Source organism: Pongo pygmaeus, chromosome 16 (assembly GCF_028885625.2).
Source record: "Pongo pygmaeus isolate AG05252 chromosome 16, NHGRI_mPonPyg2-v2.0_pri, whole genome shotgun sequence".
NCBI lineage: Eukaryota > Metazoa > Chordata > Mammalia > Primates > Hominidae > Pongo > Pongo pygmaeus.
In genome coordinates, this window is record NC_072389.2 from 83537357 (window position 1) to 83543356 (window position 6000).

Here is a 6000-nt window from a genome sequence, read left to right on the forward strand (position 1 = left end):
GGCATGGAGCTGCCTATCCGGCTGCCCTGGCAGATGGGTGCCGGAACTGGGCCACCTGCCAAGGCCTAACCTCCATGTCCAAACCAACCTGAACACCGAAGTTCCACTTTGGCCCCCTCTCGCCCTGACCCTGGTGGCTAGCAGTGCCCACAGAGATCCAGAAGACTATGGTGGCAGCTGCTATCCCTCCTCCAGCGGCTGGCACCTCCCCTGATGTGGCCATATGGCCCCATATGCTCTCTGACAGCTGGAGTCCTGAAACAACTGCCTAAGGACGTCCTCTGCAGAGGCCCTGAGGCCCCGGCCACCCCACCCACCCCCGCCCAGCAAGCACAGGCACAGCCAGAAAAACCCAAGACTGCAGTGCCCACTCCCAACTTGCTTAGTGGCCTTGTGCTAGTCACTGCCCCGCTCTAGGCCTCAAGCTCTTCCTCTATCAAATAGCAATGCCAAACAGCCCTCTACCCCTTTTCCTTTGTAGCTCTCCTCCGAGGTTACAAAATTCCACTCAAACTCACTCCAGTTATCCATGGAGACAAACAAACGTGTCCACTTTACAGACACAGAAACTGAGGCAGACCCATGGGCCTCAGGGGCTTACTGAAGTGCACACAGCGGCAGGGCCAGTACTGGAGGCTGCATCTACGACTTCAGGACACTTCCTACCTCTGTACGCCCAGGTGGTGGGACTGGTGAATCCTGAGCCCTCGCCGAACTCTGACGACCTAGATCACCCCACCCAGGTCTTTCCAGCACCTGGACAACCCCACCCAAGACCACCAGAGAAGTGGTTTATATCACAAATCTAATTGTGTTCCTCCAGAACTTCAACCCTGCAAGCCCTGAATTCAGAATCAGCCCACACTCCTCAGACGGGCACTGAAGATTCTCTTCTGTCTGGTGCCAACCTTCTCCATGCCCCCGTGTGAACTACTCCACTGCAAACACGTTCTACCCTTGCCCAGCGCTTCCCATCTCCATGCCTTTGCCAGCGCCATGCCATCTTCCTAGAAAGCCCCCATTCACGTTCGCATTCTCCATTTACTCATTTAGTCAACAATTATTTACTGAGCATCGATCAAGTGCCGGAAAATCTCAGCAGGTCAAGGCCCTGCCAGTCCCCTCCTTCTGTAACAGTCCCTTGCCACTCCCCCGCTGAGCCTCTCGGTTACCTAGCCGGCTTCACTAATACTCAGAGGTATGGGTCCAAATCTGTTTCCCCTTTGAGAGCCCATCCGGGGAGGGGCCCAGGCTCATCATTGGTATCCCCAGCACTCAGTCCAGGTCTCAAGCCAGAAGATACCTCCAAATGTGAAGTGAGGCTCCAGGCCATGGAGAGTAAGAGCGAAGGTATGGTTCCTGGGAACAGGGGTCTGGGCCCCAGAAGCCCACGGAAGAAACTCTGAGACTGGTGAGGGTAGCCCTCAGCTCCCACAAAGCTATGCCTGACAGGTCAGGGGCAGCTTTTCCCCCTTGAGTCACCCCAAGGCCCAGCCCACTCAATAAATTCTTATCACTGGATTTGTTAGAATATCTTTACAATTTAAAACACAAATATAGCAGGGTCAGGTCTTGCCTGGGGAGGGAAATTAAGGGAGTCACACCGGGCACTGCTCCCTCCCAGTCAGGAGGTTGGGGTGAGGAAGTGGCTGTTTTCCTAAAGGGGGCAGCCAGTAGGGGCGGGGAGCCCCTGGCTGGAATTTTCACCCCCAGCAGAATAGACCAGAGGCCAAATAAGTGCCCCTGGTCTCCCCCTCACCATGGCTTGGGACCCCAAATGAAGGGTTCATTTTGCAGAGTTGGTTGGGGTGGGAGAGGAGGTACCAGAAGAACCAGGGCAGGGGTTCAAGCAGGCATGGATGATAGGGGTGGAACCAAGCTAGGCGTCTTGCCATGCTCCAGCCACCTGGATGTCAACCAGAGCTTTGGTCAACACTCAGGAGGCAAAAGTTTGGAGCTTAGGGAGCCACAGAGGAAGAGGAAGAGGAGCTGAGAGAGAGAGAAGAAAAAAACAATGGCAAAGAAAGGCCATTATCAGCCAGAGCCAACAAGGCAGGAGCGGGGAGAGGCAGAGAGAGGCCACCCGGGAGGGGGAAGCCAGCAAAGGCTGAGGAGGCCACCGCCAGGATCCAGCAGGCCCAGCCCCACCCCCAGTGGTAACTCCCGGGCAACAGCTCTTACCCCGAAGGCCCTGGGGATGACTCCAGGCTGCCAGCAGGACTGAGGGCAGTCACAGAGGCCTGCCTGGGGCTGACAGCTCTGACTTCCTGTTCTTCAGGTGGGCCACCTGGGGAGGAAGTAGCCGCAATAGCCACCAGAGTCCCCTCCAATTCCCCCAGTGCACATTTAGATCTCCACGGGGCATCTTTGGCCCACAGAGGGGCTCTAGGATGGAGAGGGTAGGAAGGCTTCTGGTGCCCAAACACAAGGACAATGCCAAGACCCAGCATAGAGTGCCAGGCTGGGCGGGAGTGATTTGGATCCCTGGGATGGTAGTGAACTCCCAGAGCTGTGCAGAGGATGCCAGGAGCCAGGCTTCCAAACTATCAAGCAAAGCACAGACAGCCTCTGGCCCCAAATCCAGGAAGCACATATTTAACCAAACTAGGGTCAAAAGGTCCCACAGGTCAGGAGATTTTGCTCAACTGCCTCCAGCTGAGAACAGCCGCCGGCCCAGTAAACGTGCCACACGCAGCAGGAGCCCGCCTGCCAGGTCAATAAAGAAGGCCTGGGTGCCCTCCATGCCTCACCAAAGACCAGGGTCAGCGGATACCCTCGCAGTGGAAAAGGGCTGTCCTAAGACTTAGAAAACTACCTCCATCTCTGCCACAAAATCCTCCTCTGTGAAATGCATAAGAAACTTGCCCACCGGTCCTGCATTCTCACAAAGTGGCTGAGAGATTCCCGAAGGATAATGGAGGTGGAAGTAAGGTTTAAGCCTGAAAGCTGATATTACCATAGACATTACCATACTCCAGAGACCCAGGTAGATACTGACTGGTCCAGCCACCACACCCCACCACGCAGCATCCAGGCTGAGATCAAGACTTCTAACCACACAGGTTCACAGGCGAGTGGCAGGAAAGAAGGCATATGGATGCGGGCTGCTTGGGATCCCGGCAGTTACAACCCCAGGGAAGTCCAAGCTGGAAGGACTCAGGAGCAACCAGAGAAGGCTTCCTAGAAGAGGAAAAACCTGCCCTGGAAACAAGGAGGATGAGGAGCCTGCAGGAGTCCTGACCCCAGATCCTTCCTTGGGCCTCTCACTCCAGGAGACACGGGGTTCTCTCCCTCTCAGAGGCACCATCTTGGACCACAGCTTTCCATCCCATCTTCCACAGGACTGGCTGGGTTGGCAGTTAGGGGTGTGGGGAGGTTCCCTCAGGCAGCCAGTACAGGTCCAGAGTGTGGGAGGAGACTCACAAGGGGAGAGGGTACAAAGCACAGCCACAACCTCAATGCAGAGTGAGGCACGCGGGGGCATGGCTCCAAGCAGGGATGGGGCACCAGGCCGGCAGACCTGGAGACGCCCCCTCCCATCCCCGGCCTCTTGTGAGCTCCTGAGGGTCCAGGTCTGGTGGGGCGCGCCTTGCGGCGAGTTCCCTTCTTCCAGCCACCGTCCTGAGGAGCAGAAGGCGCGGGGACACACACATACACGCCCGGGCACGTCTCCGCACTCCCCCAACTGAACCTTGGTGTCTTCCTCCTGCCTGCAAAGACAATCTCCGGGGCCCTGGGCCTGAGAGCTGTCGCCGCGCGGTCCCGCCTGACCCTGGCGGGGTCACAGTAGTCTGGCACCCGGAGCGGCTCCAGCGCGGCGCTGCGGGCCTAGGTGGGTGTCCCAGGGAGCGGGCGGCTGCGGGACTGAGGAGGTGGAGGCGCACCCCTCCGCCCGCCAGGCGGCCCGGCCCGCGCCCCCGCCCCACTCCCCTCGCGTTCTCTTCTCTGGAAAGGAAGGCCGGAGTTGCACCCTGAAAGCGCCTCCGTCCCCACCCCTCCCGGCCCGCCGCGCCCCAGGGGCTCCACAAAGTTGCTGCAAGTCGCCGGAGCTGCAGCGGCAGGTGAGGGTAAGGCGGGGCCGCGGCCTGGGGTGCCGAGCACGCCCCCTCCCAGCCCCAAGCGTGCACGCCCCCCACGGACGCGCACCCAGCACCCCACCCCCGCCGCTGCCCCCGAGGCTCCCGCCCAATCAGAGGCCGCGCACGCCGCGCCGCCGGCGGGCAAACATACCGGCTCCCCGGCCTGCACCCCTGCGGCCCTGGCCCCGCTGCAGCGTCCCGGCCCGGCCACACTCACCGTCCCGGGCGCGCCGTCCGCGCGCGGCTCCGCTCCAGGCCGGCATCCCCTGGCTCCGCTGCCTCCGGTCCCCGCTCTGGCTCCGGTTCCCGCTCCGCAGGGCTCGGCTCCGCGATGGTGGCCGCGGCGGCGAGCGCGGCAGGGAGGGCGTGTTTGTGCGCGTGAGAGCGCGCAGCGTGTGCATGTGCGTGTGCGCGGGAGGGTCCCGGCTCCCCTGCGCGTCCCGCTCCTGCCTCCTGCTCGCCACGCCGCGATGCCAGCAGAATCTCTACCGCGCGCCCCCACTGCCCGGCGCCCACACTCGCGCACACACGCGCACACCCGGGCGCGCACACCCGGCTCCGCACTCCCGACTCGCTCTCCTGGAGCGCTTACAAAGACCCCCTGCCGGGACGGCCGGAGCCTGCGGAGCGCGGCCCTAGGCCCCTCCAGGACCCGCAGGCCTCAGGTGCCCCGCTGCTCCCTGTAGGGACCCCGCGGGCGGCCCGGCTCCCTTACCCTGCCTGGCCCGGCCGCGGCCGCGCTCCCAGCCCGAATCCGGGCCCAGGTGCCGACTCGGGCTTCGCGCACTCCCGCAGGAAGCGCCAGTCCCCCTCCGCGGCGCCGCCGCCCTTCTCCCCCCTTCCAGTCCGGCCTCTCCGGCGCCTCCCTGCCTTGTCCCACCTGCCCAGCCCGGTCCTCGTTCTCCCCGCTGCTCTCCGTCTGTCTCGCCGCCGCCCTCTCCCGCGCCGCCTCCTCCCCACCGCCCTGCGCTGCCTCTCACATTCTCCGCATTACAGCGGGTGCTGCCCGCCGCTCGCGGGGCCCAGGATTCGAGTGCTCAGTGGGCGGCGAGGGGGTCCCGCTGCGCCCGGCCCTGCCGCCCCCTCCGCTCTCCGCGGCTCCGCGGCTGCTAGCTCCGGCCTGGCGCTAGGGTGGCGACGTCCCGCGCTAGACTCGGCTGCCGCTGACAGCTCTCATCTCGCCCGGGCTTAAAGAGATAGCGCACCCGGCTCGACCGGCCCCACCTGGGGGCGCCGGGGAGGGGACCTCGCCGCGCGGGAACAGTCCGGGGCGGTGGCGCAGCCGGGGCCGTGCGGGCGACGCCCTGTCCGCCGCCGTGGAGCCCGGCCCTCGGGGCTGGAGGTGAGTCAAGGAGAAGGACGGTCGGGAGCTGCCCGGACCACGCCATCCAGGGGGCGCTCAGCGGCCAAGCCTCTGCACCGACAATGGGTGTGCGGCGGTGTAGTCTAAGCGCCCTGGACTGCGTGGCCGGGGAGGGGGGTCAGGGAAGCTGCCGTCTGAGGCTGAACTCCAGGTGAAGACACATGTCATGCTGGGAGGACAGGGCTCACGGGCTGGCGTCCCACTCCTGCTGTGTGACCTTGGGCAAATGCTGACCCCTCTCTGCACCTCAGTTTACCCCCTTTGGAAGGGCATGGCTTCCATCATTTCTGAGCCCATGCCCAGCTCTGATATGGTGTTAGCTCCCCATAGGAGGGGGAGTCCCAAGGTAGTCCCTCAGCCCCCGGAGTCCCACCTCCTTGCCTGTGAGAGCTGAGGCCACCGCTGAGACTGCAATCCTTGCCACCCTGGACACTCACCAGGACTGGTCTGCCTCCTCCTTCCAACTGCCTCATCAGGGGAACCAGGGAACGAGGCAAAGTTGAGTCAGTACAGGGACCTACCGTTTGCAGAGCTCCCTCACATCCAAGATCTCCCTGG

General features: G+C 62.9%; 1 protein-coding gene across 4 annotated transcripts in view; it reads right to left on the minus strand.

Moving 5' to 3' along the window:
* Positions 1-5044, minus strand: part of LINGO1 (leucine rich repeat and Ig domain containing 1) — a 208870-nt gene extending 203826 nt beyond the window's left edge. For 3 of the 4 annotated variants that reach the window (XM_054451644.2, XM_054451638.2, XM_054451639.2), the window contains exon 1: positions 4297-5044. The gene's annotated coding sequence lies outside the window, so the exon portion shown is untranslated. The remainder of the gene's footprint in view (positions 1-4296) is intronic. The other variant, XM_054451643.2, reaches the window with a different exon arrangement.
* Between the last annotated feature and the right edge of the window lie 956 nt (positions 5045-6000).